This window comes from Heterocephalus glaber, unplaced genomic scaffold (assembly GCF_053883595.1).
Source record: "Heterocephalus glaber isolate CG9 unplaced genomic scaffold, H.glaber_assembly_v1.0 deba00001457, whole genome shotgun sequence".
Lineage (NCBI taxonomy): Eukaryota > Metazoa > Chordata > Mammalia > Rodentia > Bathyergidae > Heterocephalus > Heterocephalus glaber.
The window spans coordinates 26,935,145-26,954,686 of record NW_028258305.1 but is presented as its reverse complement, the minus strand read 5'-3'; positions in this window follow the sequence as shown (position 1 = coordinate 26,954,686).

Here is a 19,542-nt window from a genome sequence, read left to right as displayed (position 1 = left end):
CAGTGCAGCAAGAGCTCAGTTCCTTTCCCCTGAAGAGGAGCACAGGAAAGCTTGTATTGCATCCTATGCTGTACATGCAAGAGGTCCACAGTTCTTGATGAAATGGAGAAACACACCAATGCTAACCAGAAAAGACTAGCTCAATAAAAAAAAATGTACACAAGTGGAAATGCAGGTAAAAAAAAACCCACTTTCTATTGTGTTGGAATTCTTCAAGAATTATTGAGCCTTCTTTCCTTAAATACTGATGTAAACAATTTAAAAATTTGGTCATGTATGGTTCTTTTTTAACACCAATAAAAAAGATTTCACCAAAAAAAAAAAAAAAGAAAAGAAAATAGACTTTATGAACAAATCTTCAGTAGCACGGGAGCTAACACAAAGAATCAACAACTGGGATCTCATCATATTAAAAAGCTTCTGCACTGCAAGAGAAACTACCAACAGAGCTAAGAGACAACCTACAATATGGGAAGAAATTTTTAGCAGCTGTACCTCAGACAAAGGTCTACTATCTAGAATATATACAGAATTGAAAAAATCAGACCCCCCCAAATTCAAAGACCCAATTCAAAAATGGGCATCTGAAATGAACAGACATTTCTCAGACAAAGAAGCAAAAACAGCAAATAAATATATGAAAAAATGTTCAACATCACTGATCATTTGAGAGATGCAAATGAAAACAACACTGAGATTTCACCTCACCCCAGAAAGAATGGCTGCTATCAAGAAATCAACCAATATCAAACGCTGGTGGGGGTGTGGAGAGAAAGGAACCCTTCTCCATTGTTGGTGGGAGTGCAGACTGGTGCAGCCACTGTGGAAATCAGTATGGAGATACCTCAAAGAACTAAGACTAGAGGTCCCATTCGACCCAGCTATTCTCCTACTGGGTATCACCCCAAAGAATTAAAAAAATCATACCACAGTGATATATGTGCACCTATGTTTATAGCAGCACAGTTTGTAATAGCTAAAGTTTGGAAACAGCTCAAGTGCCCATCAACTGGAAACTGGATAAAAAAGATGTGGTTTTTTTATAAAATGGAGTACTACTCAGCCATAAAGAACAAGAAACTAGAGTCATTTATAGCTAAATGGGTTCATGTTGAGGCTATACTCTTAAGTGAAATAAATAGGACACACATGTGTAAATACCGAGTAGTTTCTCTAGTGTGAGAAACTGAAAGTGTAAATAAGGATGAAAATGATTAAAATGAATAATTGATAATTTGAAATAGGAAAAGTTCCAAAGGTGTAGGGGTGGTGGGAGGGGAAGGAGAAGGGGAAAAGGAAGAAAGGAAAGGGAAGAAGGGAAAGGGAAGAAGGGAAATGAGAAAGAAAAAAAATGGAAACAAAGTCTACGTAAATAGGGAAGGGGGCGGGGGTGAAGGATGCATGGGCAATGGGGGAAAAAAATAAGAACTAAGATACATCATGTCCAGGTACAAACACCCAATGATAAATGTAAATGTATTGTATACCTAACATGTACCAATTAATATATAAATTTTAAAAAGACACATGACTTAAATATAATTGAGAGATGAACAAAAGGCTCTAGTGAGAACTTTCTCCTTAAATAGCTGTCCTTTACTTATTCTACTAAAAATGCAAACTGGTTGGAGCTGTCAGGCTTCTTTAAAAAACCAGAACCAATCCTTGGGAAGGGTCATCAATCATTAAACATTTACACTACAATGCAAATGTCTACAGATCCTTTAATCTAAGATGCTATGTTTTTATATTTTGAACTATTGGGATGAGTCACATTTTATACTTTATTTGTATTTTTTGTAAGTAGCATCCTTTTTCCCTCCAACAACCAAATGCTTCAACTTTTACCCTACCAGCAAAACAGAACCAAGCACTAAACTCTTTCTTCCCATCTCTCATGAATGAAACCAAGGCTTTTGTAGGTAGTTGACCAGCGAAGCCCAAGTGCATCCAAGGTACAAGAAGACTGCTGGCAATTTGAGTTCTGACTCCTATAACAGTACTGTTATTCCATTAACTTGGAGACTTCCCAAAAATAGAAAAACTAAACAAAAGATGAGGAATAAGTACAAATATGACAAATGTCCAGTATGTAATGATAGGCCCGGACTCACTGTACTCATTTTTTACAGATTACTTTCGGTAACTAAGATCACAACTAGGATATGGCAGACTTCCCAGGACATTCTTTTTCTTATTGAATGTCAAAGTACCTCAAATTAATACTTCTAAAGAAAATATCTATACATTTCATAGTCAGTGGAGAAATTTTAACACTTGCAGGCAAAATTGGTTTCATATCCAATAACTACCCTCTAACCTGAAGACAGAAAAAAACCAATAGGTTTCTTTGAAGTCATCACATGGTATCATTGTGCTTGACATCACTGCTACCACTAAGCTTCTGCAAAAGGATTAAAACAGAGAGTGGATAGGAAAAAAAGATTTTATAATAGCTCATTGGATGTTTCAGATAGCATGTGACATATTTGATAATTGTGAAGAACCAGCACCTCAGTATTCCTGTGTTCCAAATTTTATGTGCTCTATTTAAAACATAAATTGTAAGTGGAAAAGAATACCATGTTCACACCATTTTGGTGGGAACTGGTGACAAGTCTTCTTTGTCAGAAAAGAAAATAATAATTCAGCCTATCTCAGCTGTCACTACTTCTAGTTGTCCCAGTTTGAAGGTCTGCTCTTGCAGAACCATTTTTAAAACTGACAACAAAGACAGAGCATAGCCAGGACTGATACGCTAGGGGAGAATTTCCATACTGCTCCAGGCTCTGCTGATGTGCTGCCACATGCAGGACAGGCATCTTCTGTGTATGAGCACTGAATCATAAGATCTCAGGGATGGAATCATCTTCAAAACAATGGAACTCAGCTACTTTCTGTAAAATAAATAATGCTAGGAAGTATAAGAGTAGATTTGGGGTCACTTCCATTCATCAAATACAGCTACTATTCTCCAAATAATGTAAAGGACAAAATCATTCTTCACCTACACCAGGGACAAATTATTTTTAATTCAAATAAATTTTGATAAAATTAGGAATAGATACTTTGAAACATAATCAAGGGAGCACAATGACTTTGAAGGACTTTTATGCAGAGGATCTAAATGGAGTATCTAAGTCAAAATTCCTCTTACAACATAACAAAGATGATTGGCTCATATTATCCAGTTTGTTCATCTATACTAGCTGTGCTTCTTTGTAATACAGTTATACTGAAACAAAACTAGTCTACAAGTAATCATTCAGAGGACTATCTGTAACTATCCATTTCAAATCCCCTGCAAAAGTTATTTCTTGCTTTATCAGCAGGTGCATATAAGAATTAAGCCTTTAAAGGCATTCAATTATCTGTGATTTAGTGACTACAGGTCACTTAACAATTTTTGGATTTTTTAAAAAAACACAAAACAGAACTCAAAAATGTTTCATGTGAATGAAAAAAAATAAGCTACATTTACATTGAGGCATTGAATTTGGCCTCTTTATTCTGATTCCATGAACAACTAGTACTAGATTAAGGTAGAATATTAAAATTGCCATCAAGAATACTAAAATATTAAATTTTCCATTCACAATCTAATGTTCCTGGACATTGCTCTATATTTCATTTTTAAAAACCTATTTCCCCTGTGCCTTCCACTTTTGTTGTTGTTTTTTTTCCTGTATCTTGGATTTTTATTTCACCATAGACACTCCACTAAGAAATAAGAGTGGCAATAATTTATGTTATGAAGTTGAAAAGTGAAGTAAAATAGTAGACAAGAGTGAGGAAGCAGTGTCTCGCTATTCTGCCAGCAGCTAACTTAATTTAACTTCTTTTTTTGTTTTGATTTTTTTTCAGGAGAAATTGTGCTGGATGCTGAGCAAAATCAATAAAAGATCTTTAGAATCTGTGAGTAGAATTTATTGGCCATCCATACAGCCTCTCCTTGAGTCCTGAAGTTTGAAATAGCACAAACTAATTTTTTGCTATTATCATTTTGTTTTTCCATTGGCAAAGGAATGCAATGTAAAAGTCTTGAAGTTAGGGAACTCTTTTTTACTATCATTTCTCTCTTTTGGTTAAAAAAATTAAAAATTCACATTGCAATAGAAGTTAGTATAGAGACTTTCCTGGAAAAAAAAGAACATGGATTATATCCATTATCATTGGCTGATTGAAATGGAGTAGCATTTAGACCCAAGCTAAAGCAGCAAAAATTTCCCAATCACCACTTCTTTTTTCCTATAGGGCTTCTAATGTTCTTACATTTCATTTTTGTGTCTTTATTTTGCTTTAAGATCATTAAAAATATTGGGCTTGTTAACCACAGTCTAGGCCTTGTGCCACTCAAAGATTCAATAAGAAGAAAGCATCTTAATCAGACTAGAAAAGAAGATAGTCTTTGCCCTTATTTATTTTATGGAAGTATTGTTAGTAGATTGCAAAGATTTTATGACAAATATGATATTCAGAATATGGATAGAGGAAGATTGTGGATCAAGGACTAAAGAGTAGTCTTCTCTGAGTGAGGAGAATACCTATTATTACTTTCCTCTTAGTATAGAACTTATAATCTCTCATCAAAAATATAAATAGCTTTAAAAAAATAAACAATATATGTTTAATTTTAAAAGCACACAACTAGACCTCAGTCCACAGCAGAATTGAAGAAGTTCCTATTTTTTCATAAGAAAGACTCTTCACAAAAATAGACTTAGCTGAAAGTTAATACAGTGCCATGAAAAAGGCATGGATTTTGAGGTAAAACATGCTTATTTTTGCAATTGTAGCTCTGCTTTCTTATTCTGTGTTGAGACAAGTTTCTTAAGCTCCCTCAATTTGGTCTCCTGTCCTGTAAAAAAGAAATAAAGATACCACCCTATGAAGTTAAAGGTTGCCATGAGGATTAAGTAAGGAAATGCACAAGAGGGCCTGCAACATAATATGGGCTCAATAAATAATGAAAACAATCATTTAATGGTAATAACATTCATAAATACAGTGACATTATGTAAAATTTACAGTCTACACTATATGTCAGAAACTAACCTAAGTCATCCACAGCTTACCTTCCTGGATTGTAATGCAACTCTATGTGAAATAGATCATGCTGTTTTCCCTCTTTATAGTTGAAGCAACTGAAGTACCAAGAAGTACAAATTTATAAAGTCCACAAACTTGTAACTGCCATGCTGCACAGTATCTCATAAGATTTTCATGCTTTGGTAGTGGAGAGTAATAACTGTATGTATTTATTTTGTTTGTATGAATCACTTTAGATGATATGTATAGTGTATTAGAAGCTTAGAAGTACAGAAATCTGTCTGCAAATTTTATGTTAATTTGAACACACTTCAAAGTTTATCAATGAGAGATAATAAAAACAGAAGTTAATTGGAAAGTATGATACTATGATTCATTCCCTTGAGCGTATGATGCCTCTCTTGCTGAAGCATTTGGGAGTAGAATTTCTGCTAATAAAATAAATAAGCATCTCAGGACTATTCCAGGGCCTTCCACATGGATCAGCATTATTTTAGCATTGGTCCCTGGAACAATTTTTCCTCTTTCAGTGTCCCAAAATGTGTAGCAGTCTTAAAAGTAGTTCCTCTTCTATGAGACATAATAGGGAAAAAGGATGATAAGCTTCTGAAAAAAAATCTTTCTCAGGGATAAATGATGATGTTCTACTTTCTTTAAAATTTTCACTTTCCTTTTTCTAAGAATAACTTCTCACATAATCTTCTAAATCATGGTCTTTAAGCTTCACCACTCAAATTCTTGTGAAATGTTAAAAAAAATTGTATTACATTTTAAAATGCTTAAATGAGTTCCTTTTCACTGTAAATTCAGATAGCTAGCTTATTTTTCTTAGTCATATGAAGAATACAGTCATCCTTTGTATCAAATGGGCACATTTATCTGCTGCCTTTCTCTATACTGTAGAGCCTAAGAAGTTTTCTGGATGTGTATAATCTATAAGGACCTCAAGACAGTTTGTATCTGCAATAGAAGTATAATGATGATTGCTACAGAAAGAGGTTATTTTACAAATTGCAAAACTTTAATATTTTATTTTAATTCATTCCTTTATCTTATATCTAGATGATGACTGAATTCATAACCTTACTCTATCCTCTGGGAAATTTTCATGCTGATTTGTACAGTGTGGAACTTTGAGTTAGTTCTGTTCCTAAGACATTATTAATCAAAATGTAGAAGGAGATGACTTAGACTGAGCTGAACTCTTGAATCCAGTTGTAGCTCTGCCATCCTCAAGGTCATTAACCTTGGATGAGCTTACTTTTCTGGGCATCAGTTTTAAGAAGCTTAGGTAGATGATTTCCATGGACTATTTCCAGTTCTAAAATCATATAGTTTTTAAGAGATGCTTAGTTTTATGCATTTTAGTTCATAAAATCAGAAAATTGTAAAATCCTGACTCATCAAAAGCATATAAACATCAAATTTTAACTGTTCAGAGCACAATAACTAAAACATTATCAATAATGTTTACTTTTTTTCAGCCATATTGCCTCTTTTTAAAACACTGGTTTTTCTTATCTGATTGCTTTAGGGTAATGTATTATTCAGATGGACATATTTATCAAAAATTTTACATAGGGTTTGTACTTCCAAAAGAAAACTACATTTTAGTGTTTATTTTCAGCAATCTTTTAAAAATTATTCTGGTAGTCATTCATTCAATAAATGTTTCTAGAACATATATCATGCGATATAGCAGATATTTTAACATTTATACTTTACATTTACTTCCAAAAATCCTGAGAGGCAGAAAACTGCATATGAAGGAAGTTACTTCAGGCTCAAAGGTGAAAAACTGATAAGTGAGAATGGGGACAGAATATGAACCCAGATTTGTTGGTTCTGTGCCAAATATTTTTGTTTGTCCTGCAGACCCATTGTCAATTCTTCACTTTTCCCCTTGTGCCAGGAGAATGAACTATTCGGATTATATCAATTGGACAATAGCATTTCCCAGAAATAGCAGAGAAAGAAGGAACTGAACACAAATGATATCCTTATTTCCATCCCTAACTGCCTTTTACTTCACCTGGGGCTAGCTTTGTCCCTTAAGTATATCTCAGTGCTTACTCAGGCTCACCCTTGAGTCAATTTCTGCTGTCATACTTCTTACCCAAGTCAATGTAGTAATGACAATAGCTCTGAGATATTGTACTTCACTTATGCTTTTTGGTATTCTGCTCTTGTTTTAGGAAACAGACCTTTTTAATGCTTTCTCAAATTATCATACTTTGAGTGTTCTAGCTTTTTCTTGCTGATACTCATTTATAAAATCATTGTGTTAGTCAGCTTTCTATTGCTGTCACAAAAAAGTGTGATGAGTAAACTTTAAAAAGTAAATGTTTATAAGAACTAAGATACATCATGTACAGGTACAAGTACCCAATGATAAATGTAAATGTATTGTATACCTAAAATGTACCAATAAAAGAATTAAAAAGAAAAAAAAAGTAAATGTTTATTTTGGCACATGGTTGCAGAGAGTTCAGCCCGTGGTTGCTTTCCCTTGTTGTTTTGGACCTGTGTCAACACAATACATCAAGGCAGGAGTGTAGACTGGAGGAAAGCTGCTCAACTGATGGTGGCCAAGAAGCAAAGAAAAAGAGAAGAAGGGACTGAGTATCCCAATATCTCCTCCAAGGGCATGTCCACAATGACCCAGCTTCCTTTTACTTCCTAAATTTCCAGTGCCCCAAACAGCAACACAAGTTGGTGACCAAGTCTTTAGCATATAGCTTTGGGGGACATTTAAGATCCAAACTATAGCAGTCACCAAATTTCTTTTCACCATGTCATGCCATTTCACAAGTCAGGGACATCATACTCCTTTTTAATCAAGTATTTGAGAGAACATCTCCAATATTGATAAGCACTAGTGTTTCAAAGATATTACTTTTGTTCTATTCCTGTTATTTCTTTTATCTAATAGAAACTTAAAATCAGTAAGAATCTAAGATTCAAGGATGATCTAAATTCTGTCATTGTTTCCTTAGGATTTGCATTATAATGATTCTAACACAAAAACCTAACCCATAATAGAATTAAACAAGTACCCACTTATTGGCCCACCAATAGAGGGAAATATCTTTCACATGCTATTCCTTCAACTGTGTGCACTTGTAGACATAATCTAGGATTACATTTGAAAGACAATTTAACATAAAAGGGACTATAAGACCACAAAAGAAGCACAATAACTTTTAATGTTGCTATTTATGTTACCTCAGGATGAGCATTAACTTCTAACCTCTAATTTTTTGTCTTCTTCTGCACACAAAAACAAATGTGATGTGAGGAATTTCTGTTGGTTTTATCAAATGGGCAGGACTATGAGCATTCTTAAATCCTGGCTGAGGAAGTATACTAACCTACTTGTTTGAGTCCACTAGATAAGCTACAAATGATAGAATTTCTTGATCTGAAGAAAGCAAGCACTACTTAATCTATATGCTGATGCATTAAATAAAAAGGCTTTCTTATGCATTGAAAAAGAAGGGTCTAGACCAGTGGTAGTGAATCTATGACACACATATTATTTGTCCTTCTTTAAGACAAAAGATGCTTATGTATGAATTGTTTTTCCTAACTAAAACCTTAGTATTCAAGTTTAATAGCAATGTTGCCACTTTGTGATAAATAAGCAGTGTCTTAGTTACTTTTCTCTCATTACTGAGACAAAATGTCTGAAACCCAAAGTTAAAGGAGAAAATCCAGTTTGTAGAGGTTTCAGCCTATAATTGGCTGGCTCCAAGGCAAGGTGGCATGACCACAGGCAGTGCAGAGGAGAAACAGTTCATGGCAGGCAGAAGGCAGAAGAGCAAGCAAGCAACAAAGAAGCTGACAAGCCTCTTTCTGTCTCTTATATTGCATCCAGGCTACCAAGATTAGCACAGAGCTAAACAAATCAGAGGACTGATTTAGTAATCACCCACCCTTAATCCTGGCATTGCACCATGAATCAATCACATACTATAGATTCAGCCACCTCTGATAAAGCCCCACCTATGACTGCATGAGGCTTTGGGGGGACCTCTATACACAAGCTATAACAAGTAGGTTTTGGGCTGCAGTTTGGGCACTCATCTCTAAAAGGTTCACCATCACTGGTCTAGACTATGCATCCCTAACTTGGGGTCTTTTGACCTGGGATTTCAATTCTAGATATCTGGGAGTCTTTGCAACCAATAAATATGTATAAAAGCTGGTATGTATAGGCTTTGTACTGGAAAGCCATCATGACATTTAATTAGAGTCTGAAATAGGCTTTAAAAAAAGTTAACAGGGAAAAATAGGCAATATGTCTGCTTCATTGTCTAGACCAGGAAATGCAGCTTAATAGATAAGATTTCTCAAAAAAAAAATTTAAATCTCTTGATTTTTTTGCTTTAATTTCCCAAATAGGCTTCTGGGAACATTCATATCTAACATAAATTTTATTGTTTTTGCTAATAATTGAATTAATGGAGTAGAAATATATCCTTTATAGATTTACTCTTAAAGCTTTAGATTCCCTTAAATAAGTGATTGAATTTCCAGAAATATACAACTGGAAGACTTCGCACAGATACTGCAGCATCAAGAAAATGTATCTTTAAGATCTTTTCTTATCACCAACCATAATCCTATTATCATATAGCTGGACACTATCACAGGCTAACTTAGGAGTCTTAATATGCCAACACTGAATATTGAAAAAACTCACTGTATTAGTCATCTTCCTGTCACTAGAACAAAATACCCAATAGCCACAACTTAAAGGAGGAGAAGTCTATTTTGGCTCAGGTTTTTTTTGGGGGGGGGGGGGTTGTTACCGGGGATTGAACTCGGGTCCTTGTGCTTGCAAGGCAGGCAGCGGAACCACTGAGCTAAATCCCTGGCCCCTGGCTCACTGTTTTTAAAGGATTAAATCTATGATTGATTGGATCCAAGGCAGAACTGGCATGGTGGAAGGGCATGGAGGAGGAAAACTGCACATCCCATGGCAGCCAGGAAGCAGAGAGAGAAGAGCAAAGCCATGCACAATAATACAGCTTTCCAGGTAATGTCCCCAGTGACCCACCTCCTACCAGGTTCCACCTCCTAACATTATCCTTAGCTATTGAATGGATCAAGGGATGAATTCACTGATGAGTATAGCACTCTCATGACCCAATCACCTTTGAAATATGTGAGACTTCTGAGGGCAATTTTAGATATAAACTATAACACAGAGATTCTGGTACATTTTTTCTTATATGTTTGTTACTTTTTTCTCATCAGGAAACCAACAGTGATTGATTTAGTGAGTATAAAATAAACTTTTATTGTTTGAAAAATAGAGGTCCTGAGGATATAATAAAGAATAACATTTGTTTAGAATGAACAAGGTAATAATTACTTTTTTCTACCCAGATCAGTGGATTTCAGTTTTTGTACTATGTGGTAGGATGTAATGATGTATTTGGCCAGCCTTGTCCCCAAAGAGTTATTGATGTGATTGTTAAGAAGTTATGTTTTCCATTATTATGTTCACATAATAGAGTTCCCCCTTCAAAGGAAATGTGCTGGAAAGAAATCCACTATAGTGCTACAATGAATGTCCTTCACCAAATGCCAGGCAGAGTCAAGGCTATAACTCCAATTCTTTTAACTATGCTAGAAAAGATTTTGTATCTCTTGTTTCTAATACGCAATGGTCAGGAGGCCTACCTTTTGGCACCATTTTATTCAAAAGAACTCCTTTGATAGCCCCCAAGTTCCTTTCAAACCTTCACCCATGCCTTTCAATCAACTGAAACCATTGGTTTCTTATTGATCTTTATCATCCTTTTGCCATTTGATATCCATCACTTCCTCCTTCAAACACTTTCTCCTTGACCACTGTTTAACAACGAAGATTAACATCTCTTAATATCCTCACACCTCTTATTTGTTCTTACCATCTCCATTTTTGAGTGTTCTGCCTCAGTTCTCTTAAATATTTTTTATTTAAAGATCTACCCTAGCTAATTTTCTCACTGAGAAATTATGTCCACCATTCTTATTTAGCAATGCCCATACCAATATCTTAATGCCAGACTGCTCTGAGTATCTATATCCAGTGTACCTACCTGAGTACTGAACAGGCATCCCTTTCCGAGTACTTTAGAATCACCTGCTCCAGACAGAATTCATTATCCCCCGCTAGCCTCTCCAGAGCCAAACTAGTCTCCTTAATGCTATCCACCCAGAAATTCAAGGGACAGCTGACTAGCTATCCCTTAGATCTTTATAAAAATACAGTACAATAACATTTGAGTTTGATCCTAATGAATAAATACAAATAAAATGCACCAGTTCAGAAAAAGCATAAAGAGAATTCCAAGAATGAATTAACAAAAAAGTCACTGAGGGCAACCTCCTCAATATTCTGCGACCCTGTCCTTCAAGAGCTATTCCTATTCCCCAGTAAACCTTTCCTACTTAAAACAAAATAGTCATTGAGCTGAGCATATTTGTTTATGTGCTCTTTAAAGTTCCTTTTTTAAAAAGGACAATGATATGGAAAAATCATTGAATCATGAAATAGCACAATGTGTTTAGAGACTGATAAGAAATTACATTGAGTTGGAGTGTTCAACATCTCTGGCCATTAAAGAAATGCAAATTAAATCAACACTGAGATTCCATTTTACTCCAGAAAGAATGGCCATCACCAAGAAATCAAATACTAACAAATTCTGGCAAGACTGCAGAGGAAAAGGAACCTTTCTACATTGTTGGTGGGAATGTAAACTAGTACAACCACTGTGGAAATCAGTGAGGAGATTTTTTTAAAAACTAAAACTAAAAATTCCATTCCACCGAGCTAGTCCCCTTCTAGATATCTGCCAAAAGAATTGAAGATATCATATTACAGTGATGAGTGCATATTCATGTTTATAGTAGCACAATTCATAATAGCTAAATCAAGGAACCAGCCATACGTTCAACAACAGATAAATGGATAAAGAAAATGTGTTATTTATACACAATGGGGTACTACTCTGCCACAAAGGAAGATAAACTTAAGTCATTTGTAAGAAAATGAATACACTTTGAGACCATAATGTTAAGTAAAAGAAATCAGACACACAAGCTTGAATATCACATGAGTTCTCTTATATGAAAAACACAAAATATAAATAAATTAAAGAGCAAAATAAAATATAATAGATGACAGATCTTTTGCAAAAGAGGAGACCAAAAGATGGAGGAAGGCAATGGAATGAAAAAATGATGAAGATGTGTTAGATACATATACCAACTACCCAAGATGAATGTAATCATTACATACTGCAAACGTGTGCTAATAAAAATAATTTTTTTAAAAAATAGGAATTATGTTGGATTGTATTGTGGAGGGTACAATATTGTCAGGAGATGAAATAGAAATAAACTGGGTTCAGGTTGTAAAAAGTTTTATGGATCATGCTAAGGCTTTGTACATTATTATGTAAGCAATAAGAAGTCTCCCATGAGCCTAAGAAAATTACCTTTTGTAGGAATGCCTTGAGGCCTTCACGTTGCTCTACCAGCTTCCGAACTTTCATATCTGTTCTGAGCCCCTCTTGGAAAGCTGTTAACTCTCAAAGAATCATAAAATATTTGTGGCTCAAGGTTCACAGGGGCTAAAATAGCAAAGTACAACCCTTAAAATTATTCCTCAGAAGAACATCGTAAAGGATATTTATAGTATGTTAGATAACCATCACCACTTACCATCTTCTGGAAACAGAAACTCATTTTCCTTTCAGGATCACACTTCTCCCACTGAAGTCTGTGTGTTTCCAGTAGAAGTAACTCTTTGTCCCACTCCTGCACCCTTTTGTCCACCAACCAGTCCATTTCGTCCCTGTGACCACAGCAACTCTTCAGGGACAGATGTGACGCAAGCAGTTGACTGTCATGTCTACATATTTAGTTTGAACTAGTTAGGCAGAGTTTTCATTTCTATTTAACTTTACCTTGTGAAGATGTAAGAGGGAAACAACTAGCAACCAAGCTTCCACATAAATAGCCTGAGGTTGAAGACAGCATGAAGTAAAATAAAAGCAAGAGGTGGTCCGAGTTCTGTGTTGAGTGCTACAAGAGACACAATGCTGTAAATGCAAGGCCACTATCATAAATAAGCTGAAAATATATCTGAGGATACATCACAATAGTGATAAGAGTAATACTCAGTTAAAACAAGAAAATTGAGAAACTGGCTCCTATCCACACTGCAAGGAGTCCAAAAAACAGAGAGGAGTCTTTGTCTCTTCTCTGTTGGGATAAGTAGGAGAACCTGCCAACCTATCTGAACTTGAAAAGGGGGAGTTTGAGGAGTATGGGTTCAGCATGTAAGCTTTCCTTTGTGTCTTTCTGTTTTTCATCTTTCTCTCAGAGGCTTCACTTTATTCAGTATTAATGCATAAAAATATCCTTACCCCATACCCTGCCTTGGCTTTATTATGAATTATTTTATAATTCATAATATTTTTTTCTGCAAAAAAGGAAAGGTGTCGGTGTACTAATTTTAGAAACAGTTTGACATGCAATGGAAAGTTAGACTGAGAAAAGCTCACATGATCAGAATGCAATCCAGGGATAGTGATGGCAGAGAGATGCTTAGAAAAACTGAAAGTCAGGAGACAGGCTGACTGACTGAGACTGAAGAACTGAGAAAAAACGCGAGGGAATTCAGGTGAGTGAGAGTGAGACACATCAGAAAGTAAAACTATCCAGGCAAAGAAAAAGCAACTAGAGGAGAGATTTTATTTTTACCATGGTGAGTGGAATTTAAGTGAGAGAAAAAATATGAAACTGAGACCCCCAAGGAGAGCTATTTTGAACTAGGCCTCAGGAGAGGACCTGAGACCAAGGTACAGAGCTGAAGATCAGAAGACTGTAACTGCCGCATCCTGTAAGAGCCCCGGGACTGTTTTTCCCTGGCTCGTGCTGTGCTGGAGCTTGTAATAAGGCCATCTACTTGTAATGCTCGCTCCGTGTGTGGCTGGTACCCAGAAATCTCCACGCCTTCTAGCAAAGTCATTTTTACACTGTTCCTGACAGACAGAGCATGTGTTGTGCTAAAAACACTGCAGGAAAGGGGTGCTGGGAGGAAAGAGAAAAGCCTTGACCTTGAGGGAAGACAACCATGGGTTCCAAGGGAGGAAATATTAAAAAGCTGAGGGCTGAGGAACCTACTAGAAGCAATTTGCTAGACCCATATCACACCATGCTCAAAAAGAACATCTGTTTAGGGCTGTTTTGGGGGAAGACAAAGCATGCTGAGTTTATTCTGTTTTTTAAATTACTTCATTTTCTTCAATGTATTGTTAAAATAAGTGAAGCCTACATTGGCTTTGAAAACCTTAATAGACATCCCATGGCCAACAGATGGACTCAAAATTATTTATCATGAAGTTTTGCAACCTGATTTCAACATTAATACCAACCCTATCTCATGCCTTTTACTACCATACATATCCAAATTTTAACAAAATGTGTCAGCAAATGTGTCATTCCCCTTAATGTCTTCACACTATTGAAAATATAGTTTACTGCCCATAATATAGTTTTCAGGCTTTTTCAAATGAATGGAGGAAAGGTAAAGCAAATTGACCATAATCAGATAAATGTTAAGAATATTAAAATTTAATGTCTTTAGAGATAAGGGAGAATCCAAGGGAATGGGCACACTGTTTTCATGGAGATGCTGATGCAAGATATCACGTGCAAGATTCCCTGTTGTATTTCCTACAATAGAGTACTAGACTCTGGTGTGATTACATCAGTTTATGTGAAGGGAAATATGCTAGATATTTTTTAAAATATCCTAGGAGGTTATTGCCCACCTTACAACAGACACTATATATTTTACTATTCAAGGTTCTTCAGATCAAGATTCTCAGAAGGAATATCTTTCTGGTCTTCAGCATTAAGTATAATTGTGCTTCAGCTGAAAAGCTGATCTGCATTAGCAGCAAGAAAAAGGTTAGAAGAAAATTTAGGACTTGCTCAGTACAAGTATATAGGACTTTATGTCAAAGCACAACAAACTTTTTTGGAAAAGGACAGATAGTAAATGTTTTTATCTGTGCAAAACATATTAACTCAATCACAACTATTCAACTCTGCTTTTGCAGTATAAAAGTAGCCATAGATGGTGCAGAAATGAATGATATGACTGCATTCCAATAAAACGTATTTACAAAAACAGGCTGTAGTTTTCTGGTCCTGCTCCATGGTTTGGTTTTCTAATAAAGTCTCAGCTATAGTTCTATTCATTCTTTTCACTTACTTTTCTCCATATTCACCCTTGTACTACTATGTTTATGTTACACGGCTGTGTTTTATGTAATTTAGTGGCCAGTCTGGTATTATATTTTCTGAAACCAAGTAAGAAATTCTTAATTTTTTTATTTTTTTGGTACCAGGGATCGAACTCGGGTCCTTGTGCTTATGCAGCAGATGATGGAACCACTGAGCTAAATCCCCGGCACAAGAAATTCTTAATTTTTAAATTAATTGTCCTTATGCTTACTCTGTGGTTATATTCATTTAAGAAAGAACACTTGCCAAGTTGATAGGGCAATAAAACATTTTAGATGGAATAGATCATATTAAAAAATCTAGACTTTAAAAAGTAAGACTGTATTTTTAATTTTTTTTCTTCTATGTATATACCTAAAGAAAAGTACAGAGAGGCCCCAGTGGTGAAAAATGTCAAAAAAAGAGAGGTGTTACCTAAGTCAGAAAATGGGGGAGCACTTGAGATTGGCAGCAGGCCATCTTTTCTCCAGAGTCCTTATTTGTAATATAGTAATCTTTATAGTTTGCTAGCATATTTTATCAGCATGTTGCTATATTTGATGAAATCCACGTATAATAATGCTGCGCTCTACATGTTTACTGACAGTGTGATTGTTCACTCATCTCTGTCCTAAACCTCTTCTGAGTTGTCATTCAAAAAATATTATCTAATATTAACACTGCTATTATATCCTAAAGCACTATGTACAGAACAATGAAGAAAAGAGACAATGTTCCTACCCTGCTGGCATCTGTTTCCCACTGGAGAGATAACGAATGAATAAACAAGTAAATCATTCTGGTAGAGTAAGGCATATTGAGGGAAAAGTGAAGAGCAAAAGATACAGAATATAGAGCTGTTGTTTTACACTGGGGCAGGGGGAGGTTGGTAGTAAAGACCTCAGTGAAGCCTTGGACTAAGCCACGCAGGTACCTGAGGGAACAGAAAGTAAGAGGAAAACAGAAAATACAAAATTTTAAGGCTCTGAGGTGCAAACATACCTGACCTTTTTAGAAACAACCAGGAAACAAGAGTGGCTGAAATTGCATGAGTTAGGGGCAGGGTTATCACCAATGAGATTACACACACACACACACACACACACACACATACACACACACACATATACACACACACATATACACACACAAGGATAGAATCCCATTAGAGCTTAGGTTATTATTCTGTAGCAGGTGAAAACCAACAAAAGTTTGAACAGAAAGACTAACATGATCTGACTTACATTTTAGAAAGAAATCCAGTACTACTCTTTATAGAATACATAATGACAACAAACATGAAGACAAGAAGAACAGTTAGGAGATTTGAATGATACAGGCAAGAAAGTACGGTGACCTGGACCACCTTGTTTTCATGAGTGAGGTGGTAGGAGTTGGTTATGAGTTTGGGGTGTAGCTCAACAGTTAAACACATGCTTGGCATGCACAAAGCCTTGAGTTTGATCCCAGGCACCTTCTCCAAAAAGAATTGGTTATTTCCATTTATTTGAGGAAGGTATTCTGAGTTTGCTCACTGTTTGGATGTAGGGATATGAGAAAAGGAAAAGAGTTTAAAAGGATTCCAAGAATTTTGTCAAAGAAAATAGAAGACTGAATTTGCCATTTATCAAGGTGGGAAATCCTGGCAAGTAACAGATTGGGAAGAAAAATCAAATCCTTATTTTGAGTATGTTAGTTTAAGATGGCTCGTCAGACATCCAGGCATAGCTCTTAAATCCATAGTTGGTTAGAGATTCAGGAAAGAAGTCAGGATTAGAAATATACATCTGCATGCAGTGAAGATGTTGATAGTATTTAAAACTGTAGATCAGGAGATCATTAAAGGAGGAACTATAATCAGAGAAATCAAGATATCTGAAGAATGAAGTCTGGGGTGCCCTGACTTTAAAAGATATGGAATGAATATCAAGAATTTAGCAATGGAGGGTTAAATTGCCAACAGGCAATAAAGTGAAACAAAATGAAGAAAGGGTAGATTCCTGGATATCAAATGTATAAAAATGTTCCAAACTAAAAGATCAAGTGCTGCTCATAGGTCAAGGAAGATAAGGCTTGAGCAACAGGCTTTGGTTTTTGTCAATGTAAAGTTCACTGATGTGTTTCATTAGAGTGTTGAGGATAAAAGGCTATTTGAAGTAGATTTAAGAGTAGGAAAAGATAAATTAAAGATATTGGAGAAAGAATTTTTTCTAGAGATTTTGCTCTTCAAAGAGAAATCAAAAAATGATAGCAGCCAAGGGGAACAAAAACCATGTACTCAGTGTAAATGTAGGTTAGTCACAAGGAGTAAAAATGAAAAAGGTCACATGGGAAAATTAGTTGTCCCCTGTGTCCAATCTCCTCTTGTTTTGTTAACTCTTTCTCTCCATCTGTGATATGGATCCCATCCATCTCCAGAGGTTCTGAAATGGCCTATCCTCCACTACATCAAAGCTTTCAGGAATGAAGAGATGAATTCATTCCTGTGAGTGGCTGATAAGTTTACTAGGTCACCAGTGACAGATGCTCTGTACTCTTTATTACTGAGTAGTAATTCTCAACAAAAATAATGGATGCAAGCAGGATGTGATGGTCCACACCCATAATCTCAGCACTCAGGAGGCTGAAACAAGAGGATTGTGAGTTCTAGGCTAGTCTGGACTACAAAGTGAGATACTGTTTCAAGAAAAATTAGAAGAGGAAGAGCAGAGTTAAAAGGAGAAGAAGAAGAAAGAAGGAGGAGGAAGAGGAGATTCAAAACAAATGATATCTAAACTCCACAAAAGCATTATTACTACCTTTACTCCTTGCCCATCCCACTGTAAAATGCTATCAGACAAAACAGAAGTGAATTCATACCTTTTTAGTCATTTGGTGGTACTAGGGACTGAACCCAGGGCTTCTGCACTGTTATATCCCCAAGCCTTTTTAGTTTTTATTCTGAGATAGTCTCATTAAGTTGCTAAATTGACTTGTAATCCTCCTGCCTCAGCCTCTCAGAGTGCTTGAATTATAGGCATGCACCACCACACCTAGCTCTGAACTCATACCTTTGTTAAGCTTACAGGACAATAAGCAAGTTCTCCTTAGACTCGATTAGCATCTCAGGATGAAGTGAAATGTTGAAACTACACTATACTATGTTACAATCATAACATGACACTTTTGATTTTTACATGTCAGATTCCAATAATAAAAACTTTAACCCAATGCAGTTGTTTATAAATTTTTATCAGCATATATTAATTATAAAGAATGAGTTTCCTTAGAAATATTCATGCATGTACTTAACATACTTTGATCGGATCCACCCCATTACCCATCCTTACCCTCCCCACTCTATCCCCCTCATCTTCTCTAATAGTTCCCCTTCTACTTTCGTGTCACCTTTGCCTCCCTAGATTCCCCATATGAGAGAAAACATACAACAGTTATTTTTCTGAGTCTAGCTTGTTTTGCTTAACATGATAACTTCCAGATCCATTCATTTTCCTTCAAATTGTAGGGAAAGTTGGGGGACAGGCAGGGAAAGCTCAAGGGCCTCAGTGGGGTTTCTGGCATATAAAGAATTAAGCCCCTGCCAGAGAGAGCTGATAAGAAAAACTGAGAGAGCTGATAAGGCTGCCTGGCTGCTCCTGGCCTGGCTCACTTCATGCCAAGGCACAGTTCCTTCAGGCTTCCATCTCCAGTTAAACACACACACACATACACACACACACGGGTGGGGGGGGCTATATTATAAAAACTCACTTAGTATATAAAGTATACACTAACACCTAAATGCTCACACACTCATATATATAAGTGCATGTATATTTTATTATTTGCACCATAATACACTAAAAAGCACATGTGTCCTTTTTTACTAACTCAGACTTGAATGTAACTCTGCTGTAAAACTCACAAGATAAGCACCTGGACAGCACACAGAAGTGCTTATCCAATAATATACACATAAGGAATGGAAGGGACAATGGCCAAATTAAGGGTCTCAGAGCTTAAAATAACCAATCAAATTATAACAAGTCTCAAGGGGGATAGACCTTTTCTCACTATGCAATAAAACAGGCTTAGAACAAAGACTCCAGAGGCCACCTGTGGGCTTCTGCCTATCTCCTTATTTTTCCTTTTCCCAATAAAGTAATTTTGCTTCACCATTTCTCTTTGCTTTCCAATAAAGTGATTTTTATTTCTCCT